This window comes from Saccopteryx bilineata, chromosome 9 (genome assembly GCF_036850765.1).
Source record: "Saccopteryx bilineata isolate mSacBil1 chromosome 9, mSacBil1_pri_phased_curated, whole genome shotgun sequence".
Classification (NCBI taxonomy): Eukaryota; Metazoa; Chordata; class Mammalia; order Chiroptera; family Emballonuridae; genus Saccopteryx; species Saccopteryx bilineata.
This window is the reverse complement of record NC_089498.1, coordinates 32,759,883-32,782,355: the sequence shown is the minus strand read 5'-3', so window position 1 is coordinate 32,782,355 and position 22,473 is coordinate 32,759,883. Positions and strand designations below refer to the sequence as shown.

General features: G+C 43.7%; 1 protein-coding gene and 1 long non-coding RNA gene across 3 annotated transcripts in view; one reads left to right on the top strand and one right to left on the bottom strand.

Moving 5' to 3' along the window:
* Window positions 1-22,473, bottom strand: part of CDH13 (cadherin 13) — a 1,138,640-nt gene that overhangs the window by 393,327 nt on the left and 722,840 nt on the right. The gene's annotated exons all lie outside the window — the stretch shown is intronic.
* LOC136312632 (uncharacterized) overlaps window positions 1-22,473 on the top strand; it is a 47,388-nt gene that overhangs the window by 20,577 nt on the left and 4,338 nt on the right. Inside the window, exon 2 of one of the 2 annotated variants that reach the window (XR_010727027.1) lies at window positions 19,039-19,178. This is a non-coding gene — a long non-coding RNA (uncharacterized lncRNA). Of the gene's footprint in view, window positions 1-19,029; window positions 19,179-22,473 lie in introns of both variants that reach the window. The other variant, XR_010727028.1, reaches the window with a different exon arrangement.

The following is a 22,473-nucleotide window of genomic DNA, read 5'->3' as shown; positions in this document are numbered from 1 at the left end:
ATATGGAACTATAAAAAACCCCGAATAGCCAAAGCAATCCTAAAGAAAAAGAATGAAGCTGGGGGCATTACAATACCTGACTTCAAACTATATTATAGGGCCACGACAATCAAAACAGCATGGTATTGGCAGAAAAATAGACACTCAGACCAATGGAACAGAATAGAAAGTCCAGAAATAAAACCACATATATATAGTCAAATAATTTTTGATAAAGGGGCCAAGAACACACAATGGAGAAAAGAAAGCCTCTTCAATAAATGGTGCTGGGAAAACTGGAAAGCCACATGCAAAAGAATGAAACTGGACTACAGTCTCTCCCCCTGTACAAAAATTAACTCAAAATGGATCAAAGATCTAAACATAAGACCTGAAACAATTAAGTACATAGAAGAAGACATAGGTACTCAACTCATGGACCTGGGTTTTAAAGAGCATTTTATGAATTTGACTCCAATGGCAAGAGAAGTGAAGGCAAAAATTAATGAATGGGACTACATCAGACTAAGAAGTTTTTGCTCAGCAAGAGAAACTGATAACAAAATAAACAGAAAGCCAACTAAATGGGAAATGATATTTTCAAACAACAGTTCAGATAAGGGCCTAATATCCAAAATATACAAAGAACTCATAAAACTCAACAACAAAAAAACAAACAATCCCATAAAAAAATGGGAAGAGGATATGAACAGACACTTCTCCCAGGAAGAAATACAAATGGCCAACAGATATATGAAAAGATGCTCATCTTCTTTAGCTATTAGAGAAATGCAAATCAAAACGGCAATGAGATACCACCTCACACCTGTTCGATTAGCTATTATTAGCAAGACAGGTAATAGCAAATGTTGGAGAGGCTGTGGAGAAAAAGGAACCCTCATCCACTGTTGGTGGGAATGTAAAGTAGTACAACCATTATGGAAGAAAGTATGGTGGTTCCTTAAAAAACTGAAAATAGAACTACCTTATGACCCAGCAATCCCTCTACTGGGTATATACCCCCAAAACTCAGAAACACTGATACGTAAAGACACATGCAGCCCCATGTTTATTGCAGCATTGTTCACAGTGGCCAGGACATGGAAACAACCAAAAAGCCCGTCAATAGATGACTGGATAAAGAAGATGTGGCACATATACACTATGGAATACTACTCAGCCATAAGAAATGATGACATCGGAACATTTACAGCAAAATGGTGGGATCTTGATAACATGATACGAAGCGAAATAAGTAAATCAGAAAAAACCAGGAACTGCATTATTACATACGTAGGTGGGACATAAAAGTGAAACTGAGAGACATTGATAAGGGTGTGGTGGTTACGGGGGGAGGGGGGAATGGGAGAGGGAAAGGGGGAGGGGGAGGGGCACAGAGAGAACAAGATAGAGGGTGACGGAGGACAATCTGACTTTGGGTGATGGGTATGCAACATGATTGAACGACAAGATACCCTGGACTTGTTATCTTTGAATATATGTATCCTGATTTATTGATGTCACCCCATTAAAAAAATAAAATTATTTAAAAAAAAAAAGGTAAACCCCAATAGGATGAGGATTTGGGGCAATTCTGCATTAATATGTAATGTGTTAGTTTAATATTTGTCTCACACACTTATAGTTGTGGAATTATGAAGGCATAGAAGACATAATGTGAGCATTGGGCTCAGGCAGCTATAGTATGAGAACCAAGCTTGTCACTGAACCTATAAAGTAAGCATAATAATGCCTGTGTGAAAGAGGACTCTAAGCAGTTTGCAGGGTACACGATCAATATAATGTACATGGAATCTATGAAAGTTGAACTCATAGAAACAGAGAGTAGAGTGGTGGTCACCAAGGGTTGGGGGAAACAGGGAAACATGGGTCAAAGAATACAAACTTGAAGTCAGAAGATAAATAAGTCCTGGAGACCTAAAGCAGAGTACAGTGGTTACAGTCAACAGTGCCATATTATATATCCCAAAGTTGCTAAGAGACTAGATCTTAAATGTTCTCACTAAAGAGAGAGAGAGAGAGAGAGAGAGATAATTACATGACATGATAGAGGTATTAGCTAATGCTATGATGATAATCACATTGCAATGTAATCAACACATTGCACAACTTAAACTTATACCGGTATAGGTCAATTATATCTCAATTAAAAAATCAATTGCACTTCTATAAAATCACAATAAACAATCCAAAAATTAAATTAATAATTCCATCAAAGAATAACATCTTTAGGAATAAATATAGCAAAAGAAACACTAGACCTCTATACTAAAAACTAAAAACATTGTTGAAGGCAATTAAAGACTTAAATAAATGGAAAAACATTCTATGTTCATGGATTGAAAGGCTCAGTCTTGTTAAGATGGCAGTATTCCTCTCATTGATCTATGGATTCAACACAATACCTTTCCAAATCTAGTTGCTTTTTTTTAATTATTTTTTTATATATATTTTTTAGTGATAGAGAGTCAGAGAGAGAGAGAGAGATAGGGACAGACAGACAGGAATGGAAAGAGATGAGAAGCATCAATCATTAGTTTTTCGTTGTGACACCTTAGTTGTTCATTGATTGCTTTCTCATATGTGCCTTGAACGTGCGCCTTCAGCAGACCAAGTAACCCCTTGCTTGAGCCAGCAACCTTGGGTCCAAGCTGGTGAGCTTTGCTCAAACAACATGAGCCCACACTCAAGCTGGCGACCTCAGCGTCTCGAACCTGGGTCCTCCACAACCCAGTCCAACGCTCTATCCACTGCGCCACCACCTGGTCAAGCTATTTCACATATTCTTGAAAAATAATTGTGAACCAAAGACACAGAGCTATGACTTTACATACGCTAGGTTTGCAAGTAGGAGACAGACAACAGAATGAAGAGAATGAATGGAGAGTGGAGAAACTGGAGCTCGCCTGCACTGCTGGTGGGAATGTCAAATGGTGCAGCTGATCTGGAAAGCAGCTGTGCAGTTTCTCAAAAGATTAACATAAGTAACTGCCATATGACCTGGCAATTCTATTCCTAAGTATAAACCCAAGAGAAATAAAAACATATGTCCATGTAAAAACTTGTACATGAATGTTCATAGCAGCATCATTCATAAAACTGCCCAAACTAGCAATAACCCAAATGTCCACCAAATTATGAACAAATAAAATAATAATCTATACAACAGATATAAGGCAAGAAAATAGAACAAATTACTGACATTAATTAACACAGATGAAACTAGAAAGTGTTATGCTAAGTGAGAGATACCAGAAACGAAAGGCCACGTATTCTACAATTTTATGTGTGTAAAATGTCCAGAACAGGTAAATCTATAGGACAGAAAGTAAATTAGCAGTTGCCTAGGGCTGGGAGAGTTTGGGGAGAAATAAGAAACGAATGCTAATGAGTCTGGGGTTTCTTGTAGGGAGTGATGAAAATGTTCTAAAATTGAGTGTGGTTCTGATTGAGTAACTCCAAAACACTGAGCTGACACTTTAAGTGGTTGAATTGTTTAGTATGTGAATGACATTGTGATAGAAGTGTTACATTAAAAGAAATGAAAAGAAAGAGGGCTGTAAAGATTAAGCACGCTGTTGGCCAAATGTGCATAACGCCGCACCTGACATTGGTATTTGTTATTTGCTGTTGTGAGTTTTTGCCTAGGTATTGAACGCTCCCATGAGGGTCATGCCGCGACCGTCTCTGTTCCGCAGTTCAGATATGCTAAAACTTCTGGAATGGAAGACAGGCCAGGAGAGGGTATATTTCCAAACAAATATGCTATGGGGCCTATTAGGCAGGGTTACTTCTGACACACAGGTTTCGTGTGCACTTGGCAGGAGAATATTTAGGGAGACATTGAAAAGATGCCCAATCCGTAGACCACTGACAGCTCTGCTATAAAGTCAACTAAGGTTCTGTTGAACTTCATTAATGATGATGGTTTTCCCAATTTCAGGGATGAAGTTGTTTTGTCGGTGTTTTCTCTTCAAATTCCAGCATCTTATGAAAGATGTCGACTTTAGAAAAGTGAGGTGAGTTGTGGCAACTGGTACTTTTACTTTGAGAGAGAAAGATAGATAGACAGGGACAGACAGGAAGGGAGAGAGATGAGAAGCATCAGCTCATAGTTTTGGCACCTTAGTTGTTCATTGATTGCTTCTCATATGCACCTTGACCCAGGGTTCCAGCCAAGCCAGTGACCCCTTGCTCAAGCCAGTGACCTTGGGCTTCAATCCTCTGACCTTTGGGCTCAATCCAGTGACCATAGGATCATGTCTGTTATCCCACACTCAAGCTTGTAACCCCACTCTCACACTGGTGACCTTGAGGTTTCGAGCCTGGGTTCTCAGTGTCCCAGGTCAACACTATCCAATGCATCACTACCTGGTCAGACAGTACTGTTACTTCTGAAAGCTGAATGGGCCTGGGGACTTGCCCGTAAAGATCCTTAATGCAGTCAGTGTGACTTCCTCATAAGAGTTCATCATAATTAATGGCATCTCATGAGTATTAAAAAAAACTCATAATTAAGGTGCTTCATAAGATGTGTCACTAAACATGTCCTGAAAATTGTTTCTGATGCTGTTTTTATTTAAGAATGATGTTGGCATTGGGAATACCTGAAAGTTATAAGTTGATGGTCCCTTTGAAATTGAATTTTGGCAGTTGTTAACCAGTTTATGAGTTTGTGTGGTTCTCTTTATTTCTGTTATTTGATTGGCTACTTGAATTTTCACTTTTGCGAAGAGCAACTTCACTCATAAGCAGCATGTGAGAAAATGCAAACCACATACTGTATTAGTTATCTATTTCTGTTGTGATAAATTGCCACTAAGTTAGCGGCTTAAAAGAACACCCATTTATTATCTCACAGTATCTGTGGGGCAGAATTCTGGGCACAGAGGGGCTCATCTGGGTCTCTTCTCTTGTTAGGGTCTCAGAAGGAAGAAATCAAGATGTTGGTAGGGATGTGTTCCTTACCAGGCTCAGGGGAAAACCTTTCCCATTTTATCCAGGATGTAGCAGAACTGATTTGCGTCTCATACTTTTGATATGACTCAACTCCATCTTCAAGCCTACAACAGGTTGAGTCCTTCCCAGGCTTTGAAACTCTCCGAATGAACTTCTGCCTCATCTCTCTAACTTCCTTCTTCTGCTACATCTCTTACTCTCCTGCTTTACTCTTCTGCTTTTACGGGATTGTATAATTATTTGGATCCACCTGGATAAACCAGGATAATCTCCCTATTTTAATCTCAGTTGATTAGTAATCTTAATTAACATTGGCAAATCTCCTTTTCCATGTAAGGTAATATAATCATAGAATCATAGGAGTAAGACCAGGGGGTAGAACTCATGGGTCCAAAATGCTAACTATAACACTGTGATGGTTAAATTTATTTGTCAACTTGACTGGGCCATGGGGTACCCAGACATTTGGTCAAACATTATTCTTGGTTTTCTCAATGTTTCTAGAGAGATTAACATTTGATTCAGTAGACTGATTAAAGCTGATTGCCCTCCCCAGAGTGGGTGGGCCTCACCCAGTCAGTTGAAGACTTGAATAGCACAGAAAGGCTGAATAAGAAGAAACTCCTGCCTACTGCTCTGAGCTGGGACATTGGTCTTTTTCTGCATTCAGACCTGAACCGAAACACTAGCTCTTCCTGGCCCTCAAGCCTGCTGGCTCTTTTTTTTTTTTTTTGTATTTTTCTGACGTTGGAAACGGGGAGGCAGTCAGACAGACTCCCACATGTGCCCGACGGACCGGGATTCACCCAGTATGCCCACCAGGGGGCAATGCTCTGCCCATCTGGGGCATTGCTCTGTTGCATCCAGAGCCATTCTAGTGCCTGAGGCAGAGGCCACAGAGCCATCCCCAGCGCTCGGGCCAATTTTGCTCCAATGGAGCCTTGGCTGTGAGAGGGGAGGAGAGAGACAGAGAGGAAGGAGAGGGGGAGGGGTGGAGAAGCAGATGGGCACTTCCCCTGTGTGCCCTGGCCAGGAATCGAACCCAGGACTCCTGCACGCCAGGCTGACGCTCTACCACTGAGCCAACCAGCCAGGGCAAACCTGCTGGCTTTTAGATGGAAACTATCGGTACACCATTAACTCTTGCTGGAACTCCAGCTTTCTTACTATAGATCTGGAAACTTCTCAGCTTCCATAACTATGTGAGCCTATATAAGTGTGTGTGTGTGTGTGTGTGTGTGTGTGTGTGTGTGAGAGAGAGAGAGAGAGAGAGAGAGAGAGAGTGAGGGAGAGATAGAGAGAGAGAGGGTATGTGTGTATCCCCTAATGAAAACCATAGACATGGTCTCCTTTTCCCTCTTCTTCTCCTTTGAACATAGCTACAGCTGTGATGTCTAGAGCTGTGACAGTCCTACAGCCAGCCACGAGAGAAAGGCAGAAGACTCACAGCGATGCCGACTGTCAGATCACTGAATCACAAGGAGCAGCCACCCACCTTTCAGCTTCTGGAAATAGGAGAAAAATCAACCAGAGATGGTTAAGCCACTTAAATTGCTATTTTGTTACCTGTAGCAGGAAACATTCCCAACTGATACTTTAATAGAGGACTTGAATTCTGTCTGGTAGTTTTGCCATGAGCACGTTTGCTGTAAACATCTTTGCCACAAGCATTTTCACCACAAATATTTCCACTGCACAACTCATCAGCCATAAGGCAATTTTGCCACGAAAGATAAAATAATGAACAAGAAGAGAGGGGACATTCCAAAAAGATAAATGAAACCAGAAAAACAATAAAATTAAAAAGACTTTATTATAAAAAATAAAAATACATTAGACATTATTTTGCCTGTTGATTTTTCTCCTTGCTCAGCATCACACTTTTTAAATTTTCACTACAATTTGTCCCTTTACTAAGAGAATAATGAATGCTCTAAATTAGTAGCCACCTCTTGCGTACAATATTTGCCATAGTGTGGTAAACTTCTGGTATTGACGGGAGGGAGGGGTGATTGTGCTCACTGCAGGATTTACTAAAACAAGTGTGATTTCATTTTCTAGGCTAGAATGCAACCTGTTTTTACTCTCTCTGTCATACTTCTACCCCTTTATTTTCTACCAGGTTGTTACCAGTCAGTATTTCCAGACCACCACATCTTGTCACTGTGGAGGCCATTACTATGTGAGGGTTAAGAAGTATAAAATATAAAACTGGGAGTACTGTGAGAACTTTATCAATAGAGAAGTGAAATCAAACTGACCACTAGCTTAAATACGTTAAGCCTGCACAGTGCAAACCAAACTGTCAACCAGTTACTTTCTCTTTCACGGTGAAATCGCCCCCTGGCACACTAGGTGTGCGGGGAAAACGTTTGGGGTGAAAATGCTCGCAGCAAGAACATTTGCAGCAAAAAATGCTTAGAGTAAACATACCTAGAATCAAATTTACTCTCTAGATCCCTGGTTACAGTTTTTCTAACTCTAGAAATTTTTCCTCTGGTGGTATCTGCCATTCATCATGTACCCTTTAAGTTGCAATTAGGACCCGGCACGGCCGTTCTGTCTCACGCTCTACGGAGCAATCCCCGCAGACAGGCGCGACCTACAACAGCTTCCCAGCCTGCAAGCTCTCGGCTGAAACCTCACGGCAGGCTTCGTTGTTTCCTGCTACATCTCCCACAAGCAATAAAATAAACATTTCCTATTTAGATGCACAGCCTTGTCTGGGGAACGGCACCGAGTGCTTACCTCAGAGACCACTAAATAAGAGTAAATAAGTCTTACAATGCAGAGCAAGCAGAAATACTAAGAAGTAATGAACTCACAGAGACAAAGGCCATGTGGTCTCCTAGAAGGAGGATGGGATTCGAGGCCAGACAGACCCAGACTCGCATAGCTTCTCCTCTACTTATCTGAGCTTGTTTCCTCACCTGGAGCCTGCAGATATTGACACTCAGCATCATTGGGAAGATGAAATAGAATGACAGATTGGGAAGTGCCCATCCTGATGTCTCCCACAGGTGAGGCAAGAACGAAGGCTTGCTGAAGGAGCAGAGACGTCTGTCTGGTGTGGCACCTAACTGCCGAGGGCGAAGGGAGACGGTAAGGGGTGGAGAAGGGCTGAACGGCTCTCCGTCACACACCTTGCTGAAATAAGTTAGGAAAGACCGTAGGATAGCTGTTTCCAAAAGCTGTCGTTCATTAAAGCTCATCTATGGAGAGCCACTGCCATAATAGAAATGTATGTACTCAGGACAAAAGTAAAGGTTATTTTAGATGACCTTATGAATACATGGGTATTGATGGAAATATATGAAGGAGTATCTAACTTGAGCCATTGATGGGTTTCCAAAAACTTGACATTTAAGTGGACTGGATTCTTTTCCCCAAAGGCATTTTTGGGATACCTGGTGAGCAAACTCTTTAGAAAACACTTAATTAGAATCTTTATAGATGGTGATTTCTTAGGGTGAGGGAAACACAAAATCAGATGACAAGTAGATGTGCTATAGAACAAAGAAACAAACACAAACAAGGGGGGGGGCATTTCTTGAGGGGCCACCTGTATCAGGTCCTGCTACCAGGAACTTACATATATTATCTCATCTAATTCTTTTTTTTTTTTATTTACAGAGACAGAGAGAGAGTCAGAGAGAGGGATAGACAGGGACAGACAGACAGGAATGGAGAGAGATGAGAAGCATCAATCATTAGTTTTTCATTGCACATTGCAACACCTTAGTTGTTCATTGATTGCTTTCTCATATGTGCTTTGACCATGGGCCTTCAGCAGACCGAGTAACCCCTTGCTGGAGCCAGCGACCTTGGGTTCAAGCTGGTGGGCTTTTGCTCAAACCAGATGAGCCTGCGCTCAAGCTGGCAACCTCAGGGTCTCGAACCTGGGTCCTCTGCATCCCAGTCCGATGCTCTATCCACTGTGCCACCACCTGGTCAGGCTTATCTCATCTAATTCTTATAACAAAACTGCAAGCTAAGGACAGCACAGGCATACTTCATGTAAGGGGCACATTCTTAAATATCCAAATAATTAAGAATGCATGGTTTTTTATACTCAACACATTCACACAAAAGAACAAACAATCCAATTAAAAACTGTTCAAAGGGTCTGAATAGACACTTCTCCAAAGAGGACATGCAGATGACCAATAGACATATACAATAATGCTTAAGGTTGCTAATCATCAGAGAGATGCAAATTAAAATTACAATGAGATACCACCTCACACCTGTCAGAATGGTTATCACCAATAAATCAACAAACAATGCATGCTGGTGACAGTGTGGAGAAAAGGGAACCCTTGTGCACTGTTGGTGGGAATGAGATTGGTGAAGTTACTGTGGAAAGCAGTATGGAGTTATCTCAACAAATTTAAACTGGAACTGCCTTTTGACTCAGTGTTTCCACTTCTGGGAATACATCCTAAGAATCTCAAAACACTAATTTGAAAGAATATGTGAAACCCATGTTCATTGCAGCATTATTTACAACAGCCAAGATCCGGAAACAACCCACATGCCCATCAGTAGATGAGTGGATAAAAAAGCTGTAGTACGTTTACACAATGGAATACTGCATGGCCATAAAAAGAAGGAAATCCTATCTTTTGTGACAGCATATCAGGCGTCCCCAAACTACGGCCCGTGGGCCACAATGCAGCCCCCTGAGGCCATTTATCCAGCCCCCACTGCACTTCTGGAAGGGGCACCTCTTTCATTGGTGGTCAGTGAGAGGACCACTGTATTTGGCAGCCCTCCAATAGTCTTAGGGACAGTGAACTGGCCCCCTGTGTAAAAAGTTTGGAGACCCCTGGATGGACCTGGAGATTATTATACTAAGTGAAATAAGCCAGGCAGAGAAAGACAAGTACCATATGATTTCACTCACATGCAGAATCTAATGAAGAAAATTAACTAATAAGCAAGATAGAAACAGACTCATACATTGAAAGCAGACTGACAGCTGTTGGACGGGTGGTGGGCAGGTGGGAGGTGGAGGAATTGAGCAAAGAAAAAAAAGAGAGAAACTCATGGACCTGAACAACAATGTGGGGACTGCCATGGGGTGAGGGGTCATGGGGGGAGGTAAAGGAAGATGTAGAGGGGGTAAATGGTGATGCACATAGAGTTGACTTGGGGTGCTGAATACACGATACAATATGCAGATGATGTGTTGTAGAATTGTGCACCTGAAACCTGTATAATTTTGTTAAGCAGTGTTGCTCCAATAAATTCAATAAAAAGGAAAAAGTCATAGAGTAGTTATAGGTTACCACTGTTAGTCACTTAGGAGAAAAACGCCTCTCAGAATACACAAACTAAAAAAAAAAATTGAAAAAGGAATGTGCATAATGTAAGACTGGTCTGGACAAAGAATATGTACTTATTTTATTAGCTAAAGTGGTATCAACTGTGATAAGATCATATTTATTTAAGGAACACTGTCTTTAGCAAAAAAAAAGGGGAGTGGGGAATTAAGTACTGATACACGCTACATACAACACAGATACACCTTGAAAACACAGTGTTGCATGGACGAAGCCAGTCACAACAAACCACATATGGTGGTACCATTTATATGAATTGTCCAGAATAGGCAAAGCTATAGAGGCAGAAAGTAGATTTGTGGTTTCTGAGGGCTAGGGAGTTTGAAGCGGGGGTGGGAAAGAAGTAAACGGGAAATGACTTCTAATGGATACAGGATTTCCTTTGGGGATGATGGAAATATTCTAAAATCGATTGTGGCAATGATTATACAATCTGTGACCATTGAATCATATATTTTAAATGGGTGAATCAGTGAACTATATATATAAACTATATTTCATCAAACTGATATATATGCATAAATATAACTATAAGCATTCATATACATGAGAGAGACAGAAATAACCCTGATAGCCATTTTGAAAATTATGTAATTCTTTCTTTCTTTTTTTTTTTTTTGTATTTTTCTGAAGTGAGAAGCAGGGAGGCAGACACACAGACAGACTCCCACATGCACCCTACAGAGATCCACCGGGACGCCCACCTGGGGGTGATGCTCTGCCCATCTGGGGCGTTGCTCCAATGCAACTGGAGCCATTCTAGCGCCTGAGGCAGAGGCCATGGAGCCATCCTCAGCACCCAGGCCAACTTTGCTCCAGTGGAGCCTTGGCTGTGGGAGGGAAAGAGAGAGACAGAGAGAAAGGAGAGGGGGAAGGGTGGAGAAGCAGATGGATGCTCCTCCTATGTGCTCTAATTGGGAATCAAACCTGGGACTTCCACACGACGGGCTGACGCTTTACCGCTGAGCCAACCCGCCAGGGCGAAATTATGTAATTCTTGATAAATGCTTAAAATTTGAGAGACTGCATTGTTTCCAAATTTGTACACAAATGAGATTTTGTTGTTATTTCCATATTGTCTCCTTTCAAATTTCCCCAATTCAAACACATACAAAATGCTGCACAGCGGACTGTCACCATTTCAAAATGGGGACATAGAGACCTGAAGTCATACAACTGACAGGAGAGGGAGCCAGGGCTGGAATTCAGCTTGCTGGTTGGCAGAGTTCTTCCCTGCCCTGCAAGATGCTAGGTGAGGGCACTGGGACCCTCTTGCTCCTATTACCACTGAAAAAGGCAGCGGCCGGTAGCTGCTGCCACTTACGGTGCACGTGTGTTCTGGCAAGCATGGTGCTGAGAGCTTGATACTCATTTCCTCACTGAACCTCACAGCTACCCTTTGGGGGCATCGTCATGCTCCTCATTTTGCAGAGGGCTCACCCAGAGCTCAGAGCAGTAGGACAACATGTTTGAGGTCTCCCAATCAGTAGTGGAAATGTAACTGAAAAGCAGGTCTTTTGGACCCAGGAGTCCGTGGTCTCACCCCCTGTGCTATGTCTGTCAGAGTGCTATGCGTCACTCTCTGCTGGGCTGACCGGTACATACTTGTGATGCATTTCTAGCTGACTCACTGGCAAGAAAAAAATTTAATATTCTCTGAAAACCTTTTAGAGCCCTCTTAACATTCCTGCACCCCCCCCCCACTAGCCCCTGAGATGTGGGCATAAGGCCGGCACATTGACGTAAAAGGCGGCCACACAATGATGCCCAGTATTGGGGTATTTTCAGATAATTGGTGCTGGACTGTGATCTGAAATTACTGTGATAGGAGGGAATCAAAACCACTATGCTAAGAAAGTTTCCATCACGAGGCACTGAGTTTGTTTTTAATCTAATAAAAACATCTAATGACAGAGACCTCAGAATGCTTTCCGGAAAGAACTCTCAGAACTGGAGGAGACAAAACCCATTTTTGTTCCAATAAAGGCTCAACTTTCTGATTACTATACAAAAAAGCTGGGGACATAAAACACACACAGAAGAAAGTGGGTTGGATGTCCTGGGCAGCACAGCTGCAAAGCATGGCTTGGAGTCAGGCTGTTTGGGAGTCCTTATTGCTTGAGGAACACTAGATCTGTCAGTTTTATTAGATGTGCCAACAAATACAGAGAACCCAATGTAACAGCGGGTTAAACAAGACAGAGGTTCATTACTGTCTTATGTAAAATAACTCTGCAGAGAGGCGGTCCAGGGCTGATGTGACATTCCACAGGCAATGGAATCCAGGCTCATTTTGTCTTTTGTGCCAGTCCCAGGACAGGGTTTCCATTCTCCAAGCCACCCCACAGAGCACAGTAGCTTCCTGGATTCTAACTGTCCTGTCCTCAGTCCAGGCAGCAAGAAGAAAGAGGTGGGAAGAGGAGGTCAAAGGGCACTCTTCCTAACTGACTTGGTTCCCAACTCAGCCCAGAAAGTTAACATAACACCCGGCTAGCTCCCTGGCCAGCACTTCCACCCACGGCCACGTCTAGCTGCAATGGAGGCCAGCAGTACAGGTCAGATATGGACACGCAGTATGCTGGGGTCTCTTACAGAAGGAGAGCAGAAGGGATGTTCAGGAAGAGATCTCTTCTGAAAAAATTGTTTCTAACTTCTTTAAGCTTCACTGTCTTCATTGAAAACACGGAGATGATCACTGCATCTAGCTGCGTGGATTCCGGTGGTGAGTCAGTGGAATAATGCATGGGAATCCCTTAGCACACAGTGCAGCACCAGCTCCCACTCACGAAGTGCCCGTGTTAACCTCAGCTACATGCTAATGAGCTAGCGGAACAGGTTCTTGCCGTCACGCATCCCAGCGCTCACTACAGAGATGCTGACCATGCACACACTCTGCAGCATCTCTCCTCCAAGTTTAGATTTGGGCTTCATAACTCAAACTCTTCACTTTTGCCATCTTGGGCAGGGTTTCTTAAGATATTTCTTTTTTAATTCATTTTAGAGAGTTGAGAGAAAGAAAGAGAGAAAGAGAAGAAGAAGGAGAAGGAGGAGGAGAAGAAGAGAGAGAGAGAGAGAGAGAACGGGGAGGAGGAAGCATCAACTCCCATATGTGCCTTAGCTGGGCAAGCCCAGGGTTTTGAACTGGCGACCTCAGCATCCAGGTCAATACTCTATCCACTGCGCCACCACAGGTCAGGCTAGGGCAGGGTTTCTTAACCTTGGCACTGCTGATATTTTGAGCAAATACTACTTTGTGGTGGGGCTGTCCTGTATACTGTAGGATGTTCAGCAGCATCCTGGCCTCCACCCACTAGGTGCCAGTTGCAACTTCCCCTCCCCTAGGGTGGCAGCCAACAGTGTCTGGGGAGGGCACACATCATCCATAGCTGAACCACTGCTCTACGATGTCAGAATTCCTATGTCACTTGGACAGCAGCAGCAGCAGCAGGAGTCTTTTGGGCTGTCTATTTTTGTTGCATGGATCAATATGTTAAGTTAAATTGTGTCAAGCATACTTTCCCAGTCTAGTGCAAATCCGTCCAGCCATTTTTGCGTGGTGTATCACACACAGAAAGAGACGGTTAGCTTAGTTTCACGTATCTAGGCTGCTATTCAAGCCAGCACCTCTAACCCTGGCTTGTGACTTGGGACTGAGCCAATGAGAATAGAACGTCCTTGGCAAGAGAGGGGGAGAAACTGCAGACCTGAGAGAGAACCACAGAACAGACAGCAAGCGGCTCGGTGAGTGCGGTCGGAGGATCAGGGGAACACGTCTGTGAGGTCCTCCATCATTCTGAAAAGGGACCTCTCCTAAGGACACTGAGGCTACAGAAACATGAGTGCCCAGCTCTCCCCACGAGGAGGATATCTGTGTGAACCACAGACCTAGCGGATAAAAACTGTGATAAAAACACAGAACAAGAGTAGAAAACCAGAGCAGGAAGTGAACACTGAAAATTCCCCAAACCAAACTTTTGAGGGATCTTTGAAAACATCTAGTCTTCTGAATTATAAAATAGGCTTGGGGACAACGCTTGGTTTATTAAAAAATTCGGCCATAATTAAAAGCAAGAAAGCTGTAAGTCTATTAAAATTTTTTTCTTTGATACTGAAAAACTGAATTCATGACCTATATTTTATAAAACATGTATTTGAGAGAAATTTTATATGCCCTCTCCCCATTGAACTTAGAATATTGAGTTTCTTCCATTTACTTAAGAAGGGGGGTGGTCCCATACATAAATTACCCAGGGTTTCTTTAGTGTATGGTGGATATATTAAGGGAGAGTGATTCAAAGGTATTTGTGTAGATGGATGGACGCAGCCACTCTGGACTCTGCCCTGAGAGGGGACAGAATTCTTAGTGCGACAGTGCTGCCAGCTCTCTGTTGATTAAAAATATTTCCTAACTGACATTTGTAGACTGTCCTGATTGACAGCCTCAGCGGCATGCCTGTCAGTCTTTGAGAAGAGTTCTCCTTGAGCGGCTCCCAAACTACCACTAGGGGGAGAACCTGCCTCTATTGGAGATGGCCACCTCCAGTAACTTGGGGCTACACAAAGGTACTCGGCAAGCCAGGCTGTAATAGAATGACTGAAGATGGCTGCTGGCCCTGGCTGGGTAGTTTGAAGTAGCACAGTTGGCTAAGTGTTGTCTCGATACACCGAAGTTGTGGGTTCGATCCCCAGTCAGGGCACATACAAAAATCAACCAATGAATGCACAAATAACAAAGTGATGTTCTTCACCCCCCACCTCTCTTTCTTCCTTTCTCTCTAAAATCAATGACCAAAAAAAAGACAGCCTCTGATGCTTTCCTTCCTACTTCTTGCCCTCTCTCTCCTTCTTCTATACATACATACAAATATGTACACATGCATTCACACATATAGACGTGAGGAAATGCTGTGTAATGCATGGTGGTGACTTAGAGTGATCTTAGCACTTTCATGGGTGAAGTGGTTACAGGGATGGTGGGTCTTGTGGGTGGAGAGAAGTGAAGGGCATAGGAGTTAATCTGAATCTGAATTCCAGTTTTGTCACCCACCAGCTGTGTGACTTTGGGGAGGTAACCTAACCTCCCTGAGCTTCTGTTTCCTCAACTGTAATAGAATCATAAGGATCTCATTAAAAGATAGGTATAGAACCAAGGCCATTATTCAGTACTATGAAAATTATATTGGTGATTATCACTGCTGGGTTGCCTGGAGTCCACCCCCCCCCCCACCGGGGGTAGCGAGGCACTCCCAGTGGGTTCCTGCCTTTCTCCTGTGCAGCAGTGACAGCGGGCCCAGGATGTGAGTATCATCTGCCTTCTCGTTAGTTAGCAGACTCTATGACTCAGGGTGTGCGCCTGTGTTATGCTCCCCCTGCCTTCTCGTTAGTTAGCAGACTCTATGGCTCAAGGTGTGCGTCTGTGTTATGCTCCCCCTGCCTTCTTGTTAGTTAGCAGACTCTATGACTCAGGGTGTGCGCCTGTGTTATGCTCCCCCTGCATGCACCTGGTACATAATAGGCACTTCAAAGATATTTGTTGAAGGAATGAATACATTGCCAATAAAGACAGCATTTATTTAAAAATAAAATATAAAAGAATGGGTTTGTGGTGATTCATATTTTCTGCCATTTGGGGCCATTTGTTCATGGAATGGAATTTATTGAATGACTATTGTGGGCCTGGATCTCTGCTAAATGCTGAAAATCAAGGATAAAGACAAGACAATCTGGGTCCCCCTGGCCTTAAACTTATGCCTTTGATAAAAACTGAAGGCAAAATCCAGTTCATATTTGAGGGCATTTTATAAACCTATCAAGGTTTACAGTATTACTGTAACTCCGTTTAGATGGTATCAGTTACAATAATCTGGTACTACAAAGTGAGTGAATATTTAGTATTCCCCCATTCATCATGGCCACACAAAATCTATGTGACCTCTTCTCTCCACCTTCACTGTCACCACCCCAGTCCAGGCCATAGTCCTCCCCATCTGGAATGCTGGAATAGACTTGGTTACCCAACATCTGTTCTGCACCGAGTATCACCAGTCATCTTTTAACAGTAAGATCTGATTTTACCATTCTCTTGCTTAAAACCACCCAAGGGCTTCCTACTAAATTTAAAGCAGAATGAAAATTTACAGAGCTCTAATCCAGGGTCTGCAAACATTTTCTATAAAGGGCCAGGTAAAGTATATTTATTTACTTAAAAATACTTTAAATACTTAAATATATGGATATACAGGTAGTACATATTTTTGGCTTTGTGGGACATATAGTCTCTGTCCCCACCCCCAACTCTAACATTTTGCAAAAACAACCCATAGTCAATGTCTAAACGAGCAATAATGAGCAACGCTTAAATGGGCATGGCTGTGTCCCAGTAAAATGTTTTTCTTTTTTTTTTTTTAAACACAGACAGTGGGACAGATTTGGCCCTTGGGCCATAGTTTGCTGACTTCTGTTCAAAATGATCTTGCACTTGCCTATGTCTTTGAATTCACCTAGCAGTCTTCTTGCTGAAATTCTCCCATCCTGCTGGCCTCTTCTCTGTCCCTCCATCTGTCATTCCTGCCTCAGATCTTTGCACCTTCTAATCCCTTTGCCTGCAACATCCTTGCTCAATACCTTTACATGGTGGGCTCCCATTCTCAGTGGTCTTAGCTTCTGTGTCTCCTCCTTGGAGAAGTCTTCCTTGACCTCATTGTCATTCTATCCCATCATCTTGTTCTATTTTATCCAAAGGACTTAAATGATCTTGTATATCCATTTCATTGTTAATTATCTTTCTTTCTCCTATCAGTAAAATGTATATGTCTTAACAGTGGCATCCTACATGGTCTTGGCCATTGCTATATCTCCAGCACCTAGAACATTATCTGGTTCACGGAAGCTTCCCAGTAAATGGCAGTTGAATGACTTGGCTGAGTGAAATGGTCATCAGGAGTTGGTCTGAAGTAAGAGTGGCCCTGAAATTAGAGCTGCTTGTGCCACTGTGAATCTGCCACTCTGGTTCACTCATCAGCAGCACAAGAAGTTCCAGGACTTTCCGAAGTGGACCCTTAGGGAGCAGGGATGAACTTCAGTAGCATTGGTGTCTGCCATGTTCTGTGACAACAACTCAAGGACGTGTCACTGTCATTCTGCAGCAGCTCATCTGTCACCTGATTTCCATATGGCTGAAAACTCCCAACAGATGAATTCCTTCAAAAGGTTGTAGACTAATCACTAAGTTTCTGAAGCAACCAATGCTGCTGTACCCTCTTCTGCTATAAATTATTTTACGTCAAATAATTTATTATTTTTATTTTAAAATGTTTGATGTCACAAATTCCTTCTCTTCTAAATGTAGAGTGATGGAGGAATGACTTCCAGCTTGAGTCTAAAATATATCCAACAAATGAGTGGGGAAGGGCTACCAAGCATTTATTTTTATGAGGGAGCAATCTCCATGAACACAGAAGCCAGAAGCCGTATATTTCCAGTTCAGTGGGTTACCCACAGTGCTTGGAATATAAAGATCTGACATGAATGAGTATAAGAACGGACGCCTGGCTGTGGGAAACAGACATAGGCTGGCCGGGAGTAAGGACTTCGTGATTAGAGAGAAGAGTGATTCAAGAAACAATGTGGTATCTGTCTCTTGAATTGGTCTCCAACCCCATGGACTCATCTATCAATTAAGGTGGATAGAGGGCTATGATAAAAAATGAGAAGAGCTTTTTTCAAAGTTACCCACATTAAAGATGAGATATACAGTTTTACTGGCTGGGTATTCTTTAAACAGAATAAAGGGGACCAGGCATTCTCCTGTCTCACGACACCCTATGGCATCTTGAAGGTTCCAGTGTACCAGCAGCAACGGTGTCCATTGGAGAGGGGCTGTGATATAAAGGAGGAGAAAACCTTCTGGCTATGACAAGGTTTTGATTGGCTTGGTTTGAATCCCCTATAGCACATCACCTGGGGACCCCCAGATATGGTTAGGAGCAACTTAGAAGAGATTCAGTTTCTGGAGCAAAGTTCAGATAACTTGATACTTTCGAAACACTTTATTTCTGGAATTTTCCCTCTGGGAAGGTGTCTCTTTCATAAATTTTGTTTTATGATCAACTGCACTGGAGTGATCGGTACTATAATTCCAGTGCTGCCCAATCCACTCTGAATGACTCTGTATCACACTTGGTGACATCTGTTCCTGGGAAATCTCCCTTAGCTAACTAAGACTCCAAGGTCAACAATTTCTGTCCTCTTCCTTGACCACAAAAGCCAGGGAGGATCCTAGAGCAAGGCAGTTTACAATACAGATACAGTTAGTGAAATGACCACAAGAACTCGGAGATATTGGATGTAACCCAGAAAAAACAAACAAAAATGTCCACCAGTCTGTTGAGATGTGAAAAGAAAGACTATTTTATCTTCATGCATGAGTGTAGCCAAGATACAAACATAATCCATGATTAGAAGCATCACCCTCAAATACATCAAATGTAATAAGCATATCCTGCATCCCATCAACCCCACTTGTGTGTATTTATCCTAAAGAAATTGTCATGCAAGGAGGAAGAGATGTGTTCTCTCCTGCAGAATTGATTATAAGCATGGAAAAGTGAGAACAACTTAAATCATTAGGGAATTGGCTAATTAGATGATGGTAGATTCAGATACTATCTGTTTAAAACAATGAGGCAGCTTGATACTGTTTACTGACTTACAAAATGTCCCTCAGAACCTGCAGGGTGAAGACAGTGAGTCACAGAAGAGAATGCCGAGCTCCACTGCTGTAAAATGGCATATGGGCGTCTGTGTGCACAGGGGAGCCTGCGACCCTGCTCACCAAGACGCAACGCTGGTCTTCTCCGGATGGTGAGACTGAGGGTGAGTGCACTGCTTCGCTCAAAAGAAACTAGCAAAAACTTGAATTGCTTTATTTAAAAAATAAATATATCTTCTTAAGAAAACAACCAACCAACCAACCAACTAACCAAAAAACCCAAAACGCCCACATGCCAACATTCCAGAAGGCCACGGGATTGGCTGGAATAGTTAAGAAGGGACAAAACCACAATGTGAAAGTCCCAAAGTGCCAGTGAAGGACCGCAAAGCCATATTGCTCTTACTGCAACAAGGAAACAGGTGACCAGAAAAGGGACTTGACTTCCAGGTCATAGGGATGTGAAAATAAACCGAACATTGATACTGAGCTAGGTCTCAAATATCAACCATGAGATATCACAGCCACCTCTGCTTACACCAAGCTGTTTTAGACAATAGCCACCCCCAAGCAAAGCTGAGCTCACAGGGCAGCCATTTGTCCCAAAGGCCCCGTGATTGGCTGTTTTTCCTCATGTCTGGCATGGTAGGACCTGTTTAAAAATGAAAGTAACTGAGTCTTGAAGAGAGGAGACTCAAGTCGATCCCAGAGGAACAAGGAAAGCCAGCACCTCCATTCTCCTCGCAGCACCTTGTCAGGGAGCCCCGGTTTTGTCTCTCCTGGGGCTAGGCGCCCGCGCGGGCTCCCTGTAGCACTGCCACGTGGCAAAGCTCCTCTGCCTGTTCCCAGTCTCCCTGTGTGGCTCTGTGTGCTGCGAGGGGAAGAGCAGCCTCTGGCAGGTGCACAGCTGCTCCCTTGGAGCGAGACCAGAGGTGGCACAGGTCAGTAACATGACTAGGCGGGGAAAAATAAAGGGAACATGAGGGGACGCAAGAGAGGGCAGGAGTCCTTGGGCTCCCAGAAGTTAAGAGGATGAGGATTTAGCTGCTCGTCTCTGGTTCCCTCCGGCAGCCTCAGGAAGAAGTGTCAGCATCCCAGCAAGGGGTATCACCCATGACCAGAACATGCACCTCTAGGTCCTGACCCCTATTTAAAGAGAAAGGTCAACATCACGTTCCTCTTTTTTAGCTGTGCAGTCAGGGGACTAACATACTCCTCCTACTACCTCCTTTCCCTGACAGCCCTCAAAGCCACCCCCACCCAGGTGTTGGGTGCCATTCTCCCAGCCGCGGCCAAAGGCATGGAGGGCAGAGCAGAGCTCCCCTACCCTGTTGGAATGCTTCCCCTGAGCTGCTGGCAGCCAGTTTGCCCATGTCCACAGCTGGCTGAAAGTATCTAGGAATTCAAGTCCCTCTGGGGACAGACAGCTCTGATGGGCGTGGGGAATGAATATCCCAGCTCCCTGGTCCCTGGGCTAGGATAACACTGCTGTGTCTGTTTTATGCCATTTTCTAGACCTCCCTCCCATCCCCACCTGCCTCCCATCCTCATCCCCATCCCCATCCCAACCCCCCATCCCCATCCCCATCAAGAGATCAAGCTCACAATTGCCCGCTGTGGTAGCTGGCTTAGTGTGGCATCTTGAATTGGCTGGCTTCCCTTGCCTGTAGCAGTCCTCACCTGGGATCCTGCACTCTGACATAAACCTTATGCCCTCGACCCTTATACCAGGGCCTGCTTCTAGAGGAAGCCCTGCAACCATGCCTTCCGGCCAGCCCTTCTCAAAGGTGTCCTGAGGACTACCAGTGGCAAAGCCCTGGGAAGTGGGTGCCAGCCAGCACTGAGGGGCCTGGCAGGGGTTCCCCCCCGGAACTTCAAGTTTCCTCTCCCTCTATTGCCTAACTCATAAGGTCTCGGCAGCTTCAAACACTCGGAAAACACCAGATTCACACAGACCTCTCACTGGCCCCAGGAAGCAGCCAGGGCCTGGGCTTAGATCCCATAAATCAATGGCCATGACTTCACCAAAGGAATAGCTCATAATGTGCAAAGTTCAAAGACTATTATTGTCTGTTGATCTCCCTTTATCTAGTAATGAGTCCCCAAAACACTCTCTTGGGGTTTAGTGCTGAGCAGCTGGAAGTAGTCTCCTGTCTTCACGTTCAGATAAATACAGGCGACCTTCCCTTGATGGATTGGTGCTGACGGTGTCCAGGGTACACTGGAACGTGGAAACAATACTCAGTTTGCTGGGAGGTGAACGTTCCTTCACACAAACTGCATGTCCCTTTGTCTTCCCTTCCTGGGGGGCCCGCTGCCAGAATCATCATTGCAGCATTGATAATACGTTGTCAGTTCTTAAAAACTTATTATGTTCTAAGCATGGATAAGCACATTGACTCATTTAATCCTTGCATGTAGTTCTCCAGGGTACGTACTGTCATAAACCCACTCCATCTAGACAGGCACTGAGGCTCCCAGGCTCGGTAACCTTCCTGAGGTCTCACCCTGCTAAGGAGGTGAGTGGAGCATCGAACCCAGCTCTAGGCCACAATGCTAGGCAGAGGACCAGCTACATCATTTGTGGGGTGCAATGTGAAATGAAAATGTAGGACCCCTTGATCTACAACTACTAAGAATTTTAAGATAGTGACGGCAGAGCATAAAACCAGCCACGGGCCCCTTTGTGTGTGGGGCTCTGGGAGTCTGAAGGTCACACCCCTGGTTATGTGGACTCAGAAGATAGTGACGTGAATGAGGACGAGGGCACCACTGCGTAATGCTGCCCAACCCTAGGGACGGAGCAACAGTGCCCGTATAGCAAATGTAATTCACTGAGTCTGGATATTTGGTCAAAGAGCTGGTCACTTTTTTTGTCAGAAGCAGAATCAGTTTATCTGACAGAAACCCACAAAATATTTTCCCTCAACTGGGCCTGCAAAGAGTCATCGTAAAGGAATGTGAGAGAAGGCAGCTGAGTCCAATGTGGTTCATGGGAAAGGGCCTGTGTCTTGAAGCCAGAGACACACACACAGATTCTAGCTCATCTACCACTTTGTAATTTGGGAAAGTTCCTGGACCTGTTTGAGATTCAGTGTTCTTATATGTATGATGGGAGAGTGGTAGCCACTTCTCAGGGTAGGAAATGATGTAATGGAGGAAATGATACAGCGTATATATCAAGGTCTCAGAATACAGCAAGTGCTCACGAAATGCTACAGTGGTTTAACGGCAGTTTTCACCATGAAGAAGTTGGAGACAGTTGAAAGAGCAGATGATTTGAAGGTAGGTGGCACAGGTTGAGCCCTGAGCACTGCCTCCCATCTACTGTTTGTGCCAAGTGGGCAAAATCACGGCATTCTCTTCTGTAAAATGGATGCAGAACAATGTCTACAACACATAAGATTTTGTGAGCCACAAATGGTGCGGGGGGGGGGGGGGGATTATGAGACTAGGAGA